Raw genomic sequence first — 16273 nt, forward strand, 5'->3', positions numbered from 1 at the left:
TTCAACTTACACATTTTAAGGTAAAAGACTTTTTTATGCAAGATCAACATGGTTTTAAAATATGGGTTAAGTTGGGCGAGTTGGGTTATGATCCATTGTTTAGCCCACCCATTTATTGATCTAACTCACATTAACCCGCGCAAATTCAGCCCAACCAACCCATTTGCCGCCCTAGTTAGGTCTACTATCAATAAATGCACAAGAATAAGAACATCCTGCCAAACACAAAGCAACATCAGAAGAGGCAACAAAACCGTTGAAGAATCTAATTAGCTACATACATGACAGAGAAAGGGAAGTGAGTAGAGGACAATGACATCACTTTTCCCCATTCGGTGTTCGGTATCAGACTATATCCGGATTCGTGCGGCATAGGGCCCCATTCGGGAGGAAATGCTCCCTACCAAGGATTTTTTTATGCTTAGGGCTCGAACTCGGAGCCTCTGATTAAGGGAAGAGCAGTTTTATCCACTACACCACATCCTTTGACAGTAAAGGTTCACAACGTTAAAATTTGGTATTAATATTGAAAGGTCAAAATAAAGCAGATTTCCATAGCTGTCCATGTGGTGTGCATAACTACGAGATTCTGAAGAATTAGCAACATATTATAGTCAGTTGTTCCCATTGTGTATTCAAAGTGTAAGATGGTTACATTTGAAACTGTTTTTTTTTCCTCCACTGTCAATATATAGTACCTAAACTCTTCTGAAAAACCAAATCACGTAAGCATCTTGCTTGTTTCGTACCATATGATCAAATATGTTAGTCTTTTCTGATTTCCTATGAGAGAAAAAATAGAGGCGGACCTAGGATTTGAAGGTGGCAGGGCACATGATCGAACTACTCAACTAGTGTCCCATCAGACTTTTCAACTTTTCAATATATGTACATATATATCTAGAATTATTGCCAAGGTGAGCGGGGTCTAGTGACCCCTCTTCTCTGTACATAGGTTCGCCTCTGGAAAAAAAAAACGTCCAAACTAAAGGGTGATGAACCATCCTATTTTGAAGAATTACTTATTCAAAAGTCAGCGCATTCCTAATAATAATATTATATCCCTTATATTGTATTGGGAACTATACCATATATCAGTTTCTAATGTGCCAAATACATGCCTACATATATGTAAATACAATTGTCAAATGCTTTTGAAAAAACACAAGATAACAAGAACAAGAACATCTTGCCAAACACAGAGAAAAATTTGAGGATACGAATAAACGTTGAGGAATCTAAGGTACATACGACAGAGAAAGGGACATTAGTAGAGGACTATGTTATAATTTGAAGGAGAACTATTTATTATTTTAACTTTTTTTTTTTGTAAAGGTTCACATTGTTAAAATAATGTCAAAATAAAACCATAGCTGTCAATGTGGGTGCATATGCAAGAAACTAAGAAACAACTTAGATATAAGAATTTAGATTAGATAAAATGACGTTGTAAAGATTTTTTTAGAGTGCTATCAATCCAATTTAGCCAGTTATATATAACATGTTATCACTATATTTTTCGGATTATCATATTGAATATGCTATGAAGAGTTATCCGTTATGACTCATTAAATTACTTAATCATGATAACTTAATATGATTAGGTGTAAACGTTCAACGTGGGTAAGTTTTTTCCCTCGAGGAACTACGTATACACAAAGTGTTTCCTACATTTGTGATCGAACCGTCTTTTTTCCTTCGATCCGTGAAAATTAAAGATCAAACGTAAAAGTTGAAAATATAGCACTGGAAACGTAAAGGAGGATACCTCTATGAATTCTTTCTTTATCTTTTCGAATCATTTTTCATGTGTTTATTTGGCTTCATAAAGTAAAGAATATTGCAAGAGAATAACAGCGAAAATTACAAGTTATCTTGTTTATGAGAAGATGAAGAGCATACTATTCATAATATTCTAGTAGAAGAATATTTCCTAGTGCAAAGGGTAATTTTAGTTAAATTTTATGGTTTAAGTTTACACAAACGTGACTAATTTTGTCTGGCACTAGATTCCATACTAAGCTAATTCTGAAAGACTTTGTTAAAGATGCCATGTAAGGTAAGCATAAGAATTAAGAAAGATCTATATTCTCGATAAAAAATTATCCTATAGTGGAATAACTTTATTTCATTCTTTAACTTGAAAAATTAAAAAAGAAATGCAAAAAATGGCAAAATTAACCATCCACGTAAGGAGTGTTGTCCAATTAAAAAGAGATAAATAACTTAAGACAAAATCAAGATAAGTGTCACATTTATCATTGTCACTTAATCTTTGATAATACTAATTAATTAAGTCATTAAGACCTTAAGTATATTATCTTTGCGGCAGATCATACCACCCATTTTCTTGGAGATATGTACATTAAGAATATGAACCCGATGTCAATCTTTATCGAAGTAGAAAAAGTTTGAAATCTTCACAGAGAAATTTGAATTCTATTTCTTAATATGGATAAGGAATTTCTTTATTCTTATACTTTGTATATCATGTTATTACTTTAATTTTTATTCCAACTGCAAGAATCAATCTTGATTCAAGTCGAACATTTCATACATTTGGTTGATAGCCAAGTGTTGAGTTATTTCTTAATAAAAATGCATGACTCTTGAGAGAATTTATTTTTCCCTTTTGATTTTCCAGAATCTAAGATGCCAAACACTGGAAATGAAGGGCATCAAAAAGTTCAAGTAAAATTCTGCGAAAAATGCAAAAACAGAAACGAAAAACAAGAAGAGATTATGAATCTGCCCTCGTTTAAAAGCAATGGCAGAGCTAGGTGGGCGGGAAGGGGTTCAATCGTACTCCCTTCGTCCGAAAATTTTAATGTTTATATAAGGTTAATTTTTTTTTTCTATATATGCATATTAGATGTTGAATTCCTATAATTTCTTTATATATTTACTTTTTTTATTTTTTAAATTTCTTCGGTGAAAATTCTGCTTTTACCACTGATTTAGAAGACGTACATAGAAAGATGAAGAAGGTCATGAATCTTAAGAAAACCTCAACAAAAAGCAAATGAAAACAAATGTTGCTTTTGGAACTCTAGATATAAAAAGCAGAGCCAATTAGAGTGAAAAAAAAAAAAAGGAAGCAAAGGCGTTGTTTTTCATCTTATTTATGAAATCTTCTCATGCTTTGTCTTTGCCTTTTTCACTTTGACTGCATGTAATCGGAATCCGATCTTATCAGCACGCTGAATATTGCTTATATGCCAAACCCATGCAAATGATATATATATATATATATATATATAAAAGCATCAATTACTATTTGTTAAATTTTAGACATCTATATAATTCTAATACTGTATTGGAAAAAACTGAATTTACATTGTAGGTGACGTGGCATGACACGTGGACTGGTCAAACGGTCAAAACACAATAAATAGCCAAGAGGCACGGGTGACAACAGATAAGGGAAAAAGAAAGCAACATTGGTGCGGACCGTTACTAAAATAGGTACGAGTCTCGTACCTATCCAAGTCATCTAAAGACCGAAGATCGGAAGAAGTTGAAGATACGAATCTGATGACGTAAAAGAGTTTAAATATAGCATTAAATATCAAATACGTTAGAATATTTGTTTTAAAAAGAAATGATTGTGTAACGTTTCTTTTAATGTCATTTATTGCTCATAATTGCCTCATTAAGACAAAGGCATTACCTCTTCTCCTAGGATTAGCTATAAAAGGAGAAGAACTCACCATCTGTAAGGATAGGAAATATTATTGGGATCTTACTAAAATACAAAACTATTTATTGCTTTATCATCATTCTCAGAAGTATTTTGTTTTCGTCTCCTGATTATCAGTAACCCAAATTTCTTTTTAGCTTTGACCAAAGACTCAGATTTTTGGTTAAACAAATTGGTTCCGTTACCGGGAATCTGATAATCTTTTCTTTTAAGCTATATCTTGTCCATTGTCGTCACCATGTCAAACAACAACACCGACAATAACAGTAATAACACATTAGGAAACCATGAAAATCAAATCCATCAAAATCAAGGTGACGTGGTTCCCTCCCCTCCAGATTCACCACGACAATCTCGTGAAGGCACTCCTGTTACTGAATCTCGTGCTGATCAACAAGAACAATCTGAACACTTTGAAGGAGTTACAACTGAAGCTTTACAAAAGCTAATTGATGCACAGGTCGGCAAAGCTCTTCAGGCACTAGTTAGTCGATTGCCTGCTGCACCACCCACACCATCTCCTAATAATAATACATTGGAGAATCCTCGTTCTGGTCTTGATAATTCTGGAAACGGAGCAACCCCCAGTGAACCACAGGAAGGGAGACCAGGTAATTCAAATAATTCATATTTGCAAAATTTAGTATTAACCTTGTAGAAACAGATTAAGGAACAAAATGAGTGTATTGAGCAAATCCCTGGAGTTCCGCCTGTAATAAAAGGAGTAGACATGGACAAATACTCACAACAACCTTGGAAGCCAAGTGCTGCTCCCCTTCCAATTCCGAAAAAGTTCAAAATGCCTGACATCCCGAAATATGATGGTACTACAGACCCACGTGACCACGTGACTGCATTTACAACAGGCGTGAAAGGCAACGACTTGACCAAACAAGAAATTGAATCAGTACTGGTCAAGAAATTTGGAGAAACACTCACCAAGGGTGCATTAACCTGGTATTCTCTTTTATCTGAAAATTCTATTAATTCTTTTGCTGAGCTTGCAGATTCTTTTATTAAAGCACATTCGGGAGCACAAAAGGTTGAGAAAAGAATGGAAGATATTTTCAAAATCAAACAAGGGGATTCAGAGTTGCTTAAAAAATTTGTTGATAGATTCCAGCGTAAAAGAATGACTCTACCTCGTGTGCCTGACAACTGGGCTGCAATAGCCTTTGCAAGTAATTTAAATGACAAAAGTTCTGAAGCCACGAGACGACTCAAAGAAAGCCTTCGAGAATTTCCTGCAACCACGTGGAATGATGTTTACAACAGGTATAGTACGAAGCTGCGAATTGAAGAAGATACCGTACCTAAGTTTCATCATGAAGAAAGGGGTGGTCCCCGAAGATCAGAAACTGAAAAAAGATCAGGTAAAAACGGGTACGATCCATATATGGGACCTGCAGGAAAAGACCCACGGTCGAAACAAGATAGCCAGCAATATGATCAAAAATCGAGGAATAGGGACTCTGGTTCTTCTTCAAAGTTCAGGAATGATCGGAACAAACAAGAATCACGAGATGATGACAGAAGTTTAAAGGCACGATTCGGAGGATATAATTTTAATGTCTCTACCTCCGAGCTCGTAGCTGTTTTAAGAAGCATGGGAGATAAGGTACGGTGGCCAAAAGAGATGCGGTCAAATCCAAATAGACGCAATCCAGATCATTGGTGCGAATTCCACAATGATCACGGGCACAAAACTTCAGAATGTAGATTCTTGCAGAGTGAAGTGGATCATCTATTGAAGCAAGGGTACCTCACTGAGTTATTTAGTGAAAAAGGTAAACAAGCCTATATGAAAAATAGGCAAGAGCCACCAAAGCCTCCTTCACCCAAGAGGACAGTGAATGTGATAAGTGGGGGAGAAGATATTCACGGCATAACCTACACAACCTCCAACAAGGTCTCTAAGGTAGCAATTACACACGGGAAACGGGTGCGGAAAGTCCTAGAAAATGAAAGTATTTCGTTCGATGACGCAGATACCGAAGGAGTGACAACTCCACATAATGACGCACTGGTAATATCTTTACTTGTACATGATACTAATGTAAAACGAGTTTTGATTGATCCAGGGAGTTCTGTAAATATTATATTACTAAGGGTACTACGAGAAATGCAAGCTGAAGACAAAATGATACCCAAGGCGCACACCTTGTCAGGCTTCGACAATTCAAGTATGGTAACAAAAGGAGAGGTAATTCTAACAACTTTTGCTACGGGTGTTGTTAAAGAAACTAAATTTCAGGTAGTTGATATGGAAATGGCCTACAATATGATCATGGGGAGACCATGGATACACGATATGGATGATGTCCCATCAACTCTACATCAAGTTATTAAATTCCCATCACCATGGGGAATTTGCCAAATTCGTGGGGATCAGTGTGAGCACGTGATTTTTGCCTTAATGAAAACTACTCCAAAATAAATCAAAAAGTAAAATAAATTTCTTTTACTGTGTAATTTTTGAATTTGCGTGGTGTTAAATATTTGTGTTATGTCCGTAAATGTTTACTTTGTCATAATGAAATGAAAATTAAAATAAAATACATGTTGCATGCATATAGGATTTAATTATGTATTTAAAAGATAATTTAAACAAAATCACAAAAAATATGCAATAGTTCTATTTTAAATATTCCACTGTGTGATTGATGTTTTGTCTATATGTTAAATAATTGTTATAGAATAATTAATATATTTTTTTTGAAGTTAAAATTGTTTTATAATTAAAATTAGAAATTTAAATTAGAAAAAATGAAAAAAAAATAAATAAAATAAATAAAAATAATACATATATACAAAATCGGACCTGGATTAAAATCCAGGCCCAAATCGAATTAATTCCCCCCTCACAGCCCAATCCAAACCAACCTGTCCGGTCCAACTCAGGAGTAAATCCAAACGACGACGTTTGGTCACACTCCATCAAGGACCGTTGGATTAAATCAATCCAACGGCTGATATCCCCTACCCTTACCCGTAACCCGTAACCCGACCCATTGACCCGATTCAGTCCGACCCCAACGTTAAACCAAACGACGTCGTTTGGTTAAGTGAGATGATCCTGACCGTGAATCTTACTTGATCGGACGGACAAGATCAATCCACCCCTCCCCTATATAAGTTCCAGACCCCTACCCCGGCCCCCTAATTAAACACCCCCCCCTTCCTTACTATTCATCATCGTCCCCAAACCCCCACTTCTAACCCTAGCCACCCTAGGATCCCACCGCCTGAAACCCGGCGGCATCAACGCCGCCGGTCACCAAAATAACACCCTAGAATCCCCTGAACATCCTCTACACAGATCTAACATTGGTTTCCTTCGAATCAGGCCCCAACTCTTCGAATCTTAAATCGAAGGTTGGCCTGAAAACCTTATCTTCTCCGATGACCTCCAAAATAACACCACAGTTTCTCCTAAATTCCCTCACCAAGGATCTGTTAGTTGCATGGTTCGAATCATACTGGAACTACTCGAATCTTCATTTGAAGATTCGAGTACAACCTGACCTTATCCCAACCTACTTCAAACTCACACCAGTTACCCCCCTGACCTCCCTCGTGCCTAGAACATCTTTGGTTTCCCTCGAATCTAACCAGAAATGAGTAAATCTCAAATCGAACTTTCAAGAACCCTAAAAATACCAGACTTTTGGATTCTGTCCAGATTGAATAAAGATTGAGGTTTAATCGACCTTAGTCGAAGTATTTTTAGTGGAAAATACTTCGACTAAGGTCTGTTTGATTTCAAACAAAGTCCAAATCCAAGTCGAGTTGAGTTCAGTTGAATTTAAAGGTTCAGAGGTAATTTCTGTTTCTTATGTGCATTCTATGTGTATTCTATGTTCGTTTCATTAGTTTGTTTAATTTTTCATAATTTTCTAGTCAAATTTTGTTATACTGTCCCCTACCCGTCAACTTGATTCTAAATGTGAATTGTTTCTGTTGATTGTGATTATGTACAATGTGTGTAATCGACTCGATTAAGTTCGTCGATTAGTTGTATTATGAATCTTGCTTTTGGAAATGTTGACTGAGATAGCCTGTTTTGAATAGATTATTTTGCTATAACCAGTTAATTAGTTATTGTTAAGCAGTTAGTTCTTGTTTAATAAACCAGTAAATTCAAATGAATGTTGTATGTGTGTTGATTTCTGAGCATATTCTGATTTTAGTTATAACTGTTAAAGCAGACTTTAAAATCTGTTTTGCAACATATTCTGATTTTAGTTTAAGGGCTGTAATTAGAGAAGGATTTCACGTTTATTTTAGAATGAAACAGTAGGGTAATGTGATAGTGTGCTTTCAATAATATGATAGTGGATATAATTTAAGTAATAATGGGGAACAAGGGATAATGGGGCTGCTGAAAAAACAGGATAAATAGCACTTAGTTTTAAATTATTCAAAAGCAGTTTTAATGGAAACTTTCTGATTTTAAAAAGAGAAAAGGGTCCATCCAGCACTAAAAGAGTATAGGACCAACCCTGTATAAATACAGGGAGCTGGACAGACTTTAGGGGGCAGATTTTTAGTGAAGAAATCTGATTTAGGAGAAAAAAGAGAAAATCTGAAAAACAGAAGATTTTAAGAAAGAAAAAGAAAGGAAATCAGATTAGAAGAGGGAATGGAGAGAGAAAAATTTGATTTAAGATTAGTTTTTTCAGAAAAGAGGAGTTTTTTTTTCCAGAGAAGAGTTTGAAAGAGAAATAAAAATCAGATTTTAAGAGAGTTCAGGAAAGAGAAAAACAGAAAGAAAGAAAGAGATAGAAATAGAATCAGAAATAGAAATTTGAAAAGAAAAACAAACAAAAAGGAACACTCACACAGTGAAGCTGAAACAGATACCAGAAAAGAAAAGAAAAATCTGAAACCTTGTTGTTCTTTTTGGAATCTGTCCGGATCTGGGTATTGATACTATTTGGTTTTAAAAAAAATCTGAAATTTTTTAAGAAGCGTTGCTCTTGTGAATCTGGATTTCTCGGGTCTTATTATTACTCAAATCTGTGGGAATACTGATATTCTGCCAGTATTTTGTTACTGCTGCTATTGCTGAAATTTACTCCTTCTACCTTCATTTTCAGGTACATGCCTTTTAAATTTTATGTTGGAAAGAGATTCAACATGACTAATCAATGAAGTTTGAATTGCAATTCTGTTTTCCATTTGTCCAAGTTCATCAGTTTAAATTTCATTTTTGTTTCATGATAGTTAATTAGTAGGGAATTCAATTTGATAACTATGAGTTAATTGTCTTACTTTGAAATTCGTATAAAGCTTTGTAATAATGTTAGCCCTTCATCTCATTAGTTTAGTCATGTTTGAACTGTCAAGGTAGGAAACATGACATAAAGATTGGCCATTAACTAGGCCTTGTGACGTTGTTAGTTGAATAAGGAATAGCGTGAAAATGTCAAAACCATATTGCTAGTTTATTCTGATAATCTGATTTAGTTGTGGAAGGAATGATATAAGTTGTACGTTCTTATGTGGCATTATAACAGGTATCTATAGAACCATTAAGTGGATGGCAAGTTGAGTTGTTATGGCTCATTATGATGTTAAAGTGCTATGAATGTTTTAGACATACAAACTATGTTACATGTAAGGCAATATTATTAATTGATTTATAATTCCCTTTCTTATCAATTTGATGCCTATTTACCATCTTAAATAAATAATTAGGCCTATTGGATTAAAAACAAGTATGTGAGAATGAGATGATATGTATAAGAACAAATTGCAACAATTTATGTCAATGGTAATTAGAAATAGAATTTGCACTAAGTAAATAATGAAAATTCTTGGAAAATATTTCCTCCCCTTATGAATCATTCATTTTCAGTTTCATATGCAATTTATTCTTTGGTATATATATATGTCATATTTATTTTAAAAAAAAATAGTATTAATCATATTTTTATTCTGTTCTCTGAATTTGAATAGTTGGAATGAATATAATTTATACTCGGAAATTATAATCGACGGGCAACCTTTAATAGATTGTGAATTCTTTTTTTCAAAGAATTTATAGGCCTCTAAAATGGGAGTTCTCATGATTTTCACATAAAAATATATGAATATAATAAATAATTTGTGGAAAATCCCTAATACCATTACAAGTATTTTGCACAATTAGGGATGCGTTCGCATACCCTAATTATATTTTTAAAAGCAAATTCGGATTATGCGTACGCGCAATTTCGAATGAATATTTAAGAAAAGGATTTTTCCAAAGGCGTTAAAGCAATTTCATAAAAAACCCGAGATGTGCGGTTCACTATTTAAGAAAATCAAATTTTCTTGATTCGACACAATTTCGAAAAAATGATTGTTTAATAAATATATTATCAAAAGTTATCGTGTACACGTACGCGTGACACAATTCCGCATTTTAAATTTATAACACGAATATACGTACGCGTAATTCGATTCAAAGAAGGGTCCTTAATCACAATAAGTATAAGCGGTCGTAAAATTACGTGATAAAAAATATATTTAATAAAAATCGAGATAATTAAGCCAATAATAAAAACAGTTAAGCGACCGTGCTCGAACCACGGAATTCAGAAATGCCTAACACCTTATTCCGGATTAATAGAATTCCTTACTCAGGATTTCTGGTTCGCAGAATAAATAACATAGTCATATTCTCCTCGATTCAGGGATTAAAATCGGTGACTTGGGACGCCCTAAAATTCCCAGGTGGCGACTCTGAAATTAAATAAATCCCGTTTCGACTGTCCTTCAATTGGAGAAAACTCCCCCACGCGCCCCCGCGGGCGCGGTAAAAAGGAGGTGCGACAGCTCTGACGACTCTGCTGGGGACGAAAGTGTTACTGTAACCCAGAACCATTGGTTCAGGGTTTAAAGAATTCGAGCTTAAGATAACTGCAATAATTGGCTTTATTTATTATATGATTTTCAACTGTTTATATGCTAATATGCTAAATGTTGCTTTTTACCGCTTTAATATTATTTGAATTGTGAATATATACAACTGCTACGAAACCCCCTTCTTTCTGAGTCTTCTGAATTTATGGTGTACACGTGCGCGTGACCCACCTTTCTGTTAAAGTCATACCAAATAAGACGGAGTTGGGACAAGTAACTAGGCCGGGCAGACTTTCGTGCTCCCGGTACGTTGCCCCCGCTTCGGCTCAAACTGTCCGTTTGGGTAAGCCAGGTTTAGAGCAATCAACCTCAGGTTTTACACTTAGAATAACTCAGCCATGTACCGGATCCCTAGTAGGAACGTCTATTTGCATCATACACATTTGGCCTTGGAGACTCAACACAGGGGTTGGGTCTGTCTAGGACAGGTGAACCCGAAACAAAAAGACCATCCTGATGCATCCTACTTGCTACTTGTGCATTCATTTGCCTCGAACATGCTTGTTGACCAGCTTAAATGAAATCATGGTGAGAACTGAAGAATAAAATAGGTTGTTTTTTTATAAATAAAAAAAAGAAAAATAGTTTTAAAATTTTGAAATAAAGGTATTTAATAAATAAATAAAAATTCGAAAATGATTTTTTTAGTATAAATTTTCAAAATGAATTTTGACTTTATTAAAATTAAATTTCAGATACAAAATGAGCACCACACAAAGCCCCTCGTCCACAAGTACGGAAGAATTTCTATGTCAGCTTCAAATGTGGTGGTATGATTTAGGCGAAGACAGTCAAAAATGGGTCGTCAAGCATTTGGGAAATCTCACGGACATTATGAAAGTTAAACCCCGTGATGATCTGATTGCGGCGTTAGTAACTTTCTGGGACCCTGTTCACAATGTTTTTCGTTTCTCTGACTTCGAGCTTACTCCTACATTAGAGGAGATAGCTGGCTATGCTGGTTTTGACGGAAGTCTAAGAAATCAAAGCTTGATATTCACAAAGGCTCCTTCGGTACATCGATTCTTCGGTCTTCTGAACATCAACAGTCAAATCAGGAAAAACAATGTCATCAATGGATGTTGTTCCTTCAACTTTTTGTATTCAAGGTTTCGGAAAATCAGATGGGTTCGAAATTCATGAGAAAGGCCTTACTAATAAGCAAAACAAAGACACTTGGCAGATTCACCGTCGATTTGCTTTCATGGTGGCTTTTCTAGGAGTCATGGTCTTCCCAAACAAAGAGCGAACAATTGATATTCGCACCGCAAAAGTTGTGCAAATCCTTACCACCAAAGAAAATCACACCCTTGTCCCCATCATTCTATCAGACATTTATCGGGCTTTGACTTTATACAAATCAGGAGCAAAAGTCTTTGAAGGATGCAAAATTTTGTTGCAAATGTGGGTGATTGAACATCTCCAGCAACAACCCAGGATCATATAGTATGGGTCAAACAATGATAATTGCATCGAGAGCTATGAGGAAAGAACAAAAATTTATCGAGCTCCAGAAGGAATTGAAGCATGGGTATCTCATCTAAAGGCTTTAATGGCAAATCAAATTGAATGGACCCTGGGATGGCTCCCGATGAGGGAAGTAATACATATGTCAACCTCAAATAGTTATCTACTACTATTGGGATTAAGAAGCATTCAGCCGTATGCACCACTAAGAGTCTTAAGGCAACTAGGGAGATATCAAATAGTTCCTGATGATGAAGATTTGAGTATGCAAGTAATCGAATTACACCCAGAAGCCACTATTCCCGAAGCTCTACTTCAGCAGATGTGGAATGGATGTCGATACTTGAAAAGTGATACTCAAGTCCCAGACACTACAAAGGGTGAGATAAATCCTGGATATGCAAGGTGGTTCGAAAAACGGTCTCACGTGGATGATGTACCAGAACCTGAGCTAAAAAGGCCAACAAAAAGGCCCCATGTTCAAAACTTCAATGATAAAATCCAAGAGCGGTTAATCTGGGGAGAAAAAGAAAAAGGGTACAAAGCAACTATCCATGCCCTAAAAGAAAATCTGAGAAGCCTCAGTTTGGAGAAAGATTTACAAGCACAAGAAGCCGAAGGCGAGAAGAAGAGTCTAGCTTGTGAGAATGAAAGTCTTCATGTCCAATTCCAAAAAATGAAAAGAGTTTCTGAAACGCCAAAGAGGAGTTGGAAGGATCAAAAAACCATCGCCAATCTCTTTGAAAGAATGCAAGATTATGATTCCATTCTTGCGGAAAATGAAAGGGCATTGAGCAAAGCAAAAGAAAGGATCCAACAATTAAACGAAGAAGCCAGATCTAACAAGGAACACCAGGATAGGCAATCCGAAAAAGACAAGGCACAATTCAAGAAGGAAAAAGACTATTGGATGCGATCAGAAGACCAGCTTCGTTCACAACTAGAAGAGGCAAGAAGATGCAATAGAGAACATCAACAAGCAGACCTCGACAGGGAAAAAGCGCAAGCAAGATTAGAGCAGGCCAGACTCCGAGCTCTATTAGAATCAGCTCTAGATCGGGAAAATCGTGTCAGAGATATAGCCACCACTCGTCAGCAGCAATTGCAGAACCAAGACCAACGTCTCCAAGATTTCAGGGCACAAATCCACGACCTGGCGGTCTACACTTCTCAGAGTTACGTAAACTGTCAGGGAATGGACTATGAAAGGTTTACAGAACATGCACCCACTTTTGCCCGTCATCTAGCATTGGAATTGGAAAGGATGTATCGTACGCTGGGAGGTCATCCAGGTCAAGCTCCACATTAAGCAAATAGGCTAACACAAGTGGAAAGTGGGGCACGTTGTGAGATGTTAAGAATTGTATCTTTTATTTTTTTTTAAGTGTGTGTGTTTCAAGCCATTTTCTTAAAATTTTCAAATGTAATTCCATCTTTGTGTAATGAATAAAAGTGATTGCCTTTAGTCCGAACTACGCAAGGTCTGATTCATGTGGGGGCATGATACGTAGGCAATCTCTAAGATTCGACCACCACGATAAAAGATATATATAATAAATAAAAGTGAATAACAATAAAAATTTCAAGAAAGCTGGGACGACACAAGCAGCCGAGCAAATGCATAATAGAAAGGGATTATTTGTCTAGGAGCATTGCATCTCAACGTGTGATTATATATGTGTTAAACTCTCAAAACTAACAAGTTTGTTCATTTTCAGAATTCAAGCAGTTAGTTTCTCTAAAGAGTATACTGGCATATTATCACTATCACACAAGATCAAAAGGACCAATACCCGAAAGTATGTCTATCCCAGATGTTGACACAGGTATGGAGCTAGAGGAGATGGATGTCGGGAAAATGAAAGAAGAGATGTTTAAGCTCAAGCAGCAAATGGCTGAGATGTACCAAGCATGGTCTACAGGACAGCTACCCCCATCTTACCCAAATAACCCTGCTCCATCAATGACCCAAACTCAGGATAATATCACCACTGAATTATCCCCAAACTTCCCCATTTACCAGCACTACCGAGGCACCACCTCTCAGACACCGCAGTCTCCACCTCCGAAACCCGTTCCATATTTTCCTCCACCTATGACTCCTGTTTTCGTAGCACCTCCCCTTGCTACATTCCACAAATCTCCTAGTGAGCCTACATTCCAGGCCCAAGACAACCAATATTGCCCCCCGGAACCCACCCTCAAAGCTTCCGAAATTCATTCAGCTACTCCTCGTTTTGATCTCCCAACCGAAATTGACAAGCCAACTAAAAATGTTGAACAAGAAGAGATGTTCAGGAAGGTCAAGAGTCTAGAACAATCGTTCAGAGACATGCGAGGATTAGGCGGGCAAGTCAGTGTAGCATACAAAGATTTATGCTTATTCCCCAATGTACAATTGCCAGTTGGCTTCAAGATGCCCAAATTTGACCTATACAGCGGGCACGGCGACCCAGTAGCCCACTTAAGGGGTTTCTGTAGCAAGATGCGAGGAGCTGGGGGAAAGGATGAATTATTGATGGCTTACTTCAGTCAAAGTTTAAGCGGATCAGCTTTGGAGTGGTATACACGCCAGGACCATGGGAGATGGTACACCTGGGATGACCTGGCACAGGCATTCGCATACCATTTCCAATACAATCTGGAAATCATCCCAGATCGATTATCTTTGACAAAATTTGAGAAGAAACATAATGAAAGTTTCAGAGAGTATGGTTTTCGGTGGAGAGAACAGGCAGCAAGAGTGGATCCTCCTATGAAGGAGAGCGAAATGGTAGACTACTTCCTCCAAGCCTTGGAACCGACTTACTATGCCCATTTGGTTTCAGCGGTTGGGAAATCATTCAACGAAGTAGTGAAGATGGGAGGTATGGTGGAAGAAGGCCTCAAGACAAATAAAATCATGAGCTATTCAGCAATTAAGGCAACTACTCAAGCTATTCAAGGCGGGGTAGGAGGAATCGGAAGAAAGAAGAGGGAGGAAGCAGCCGTAGTTGATTCAGGAATTTGGTCGGGACCCAGAGGTTCACCGCTTTACTATAATCAACAACGACCTCGCCAATCAGATTACCACCATGATTCATCTCAACACTACTATCACCCTTCAGAGCCTCATTTTTTCATTAACCATGCTCAAGCATACAATCAGCCACTTGTTCACACCAATTGGCGTGCTCCTGTCACACCAAATACTTACCCACGAGCCTATCCAGGACCAGGTTTCAGGCCTAGGCCAGCATTCAGGGGAGAAAGGGAACAGAAAAAGAAAACTTACACTCGGTTGGGAGAGTCTTACACTAGTCTGTTCCACAGGCTGAGACAGTTAGACATGCTGAAACCAATACAATCCAAGCTACCCAATCCTCCTCCAAAGAATCTGGATTACACCATTAGCTGTGAATATTGCTCCGGTGCACCAGGCCATGATACGGAGAAATGCTGGCATTTGAAAAATGCAATACAAGAGCTGATTGATACTAATAAAATCGAGGTTCAAACCCCCGAAGCCCCAAATATCAATAGAAATCCAATGCCAGCCCATCAAGAGGCTAATATGATAGAAATCATACAAGCTGATGGGGAGACAAAGAAGCCGTCACAAACTGTCATGATGATCAAGTCTCATGAAACCAAGCCAGATAAGCAGTTGATAGAGGAGAAGCCGGTGTCTAAGCAGAACAAAAATGGTGATGAACCATCTATGATAGTCGATGAGGGATCATCGAGCAAAGTTGCTGCAAAACAAGAAAGGCCGAAAGTGATAGTACCAGGGGTTGCTAACAAACCCATTGTATTCGTGGAAGGAGCCCGTACAGATCGGGTTATTATTGCACCTGTAATCCAGCTGCCGATCATCAACAACAAAGCCATCCCATGGAACTATGAACGGTTGACTGTAATGTACAAGGGAAAAGAAATCAAGGAAGAAGTGTGTGAGGTGCAAGGCTTGACTCGTTCGGGAAGATGTTTTACTCCCGAAGAGTTAAGAAAAACTAAAAATAATCCAACGCCAACAAAGAGAGCTGTGACGGAAGAAGAGGCGGAAGATTTTTTAAGAAAAATGAAACTCCATGATTATTCTGTTGTGGATCAATTAAAGAAGACCCCCGCTCAAATTTCATTATTGTCATTACTGATCCATTCAGAGGAGCACCGTCTGGCTTTGATGAAAATCCTGAATGAGGCTCATGTTCCTGA

Source organism: Nicotiana sylvestris, chromosome 8 (genome assembly GCF_000393655.2).
Source record: "Nicotiana sylvestris chromosome 8, ASM39365v2, whole genome shotgun sequence".
In the NCBI taxonomy this organism is placed as follows: domain Eukaryota; kingdom Viridiplantae; phylum Streptophyta; class Magnoliopsida; order Solanales; family Solanaceae; genus Nicotiana; species Nicotiana sylvestris.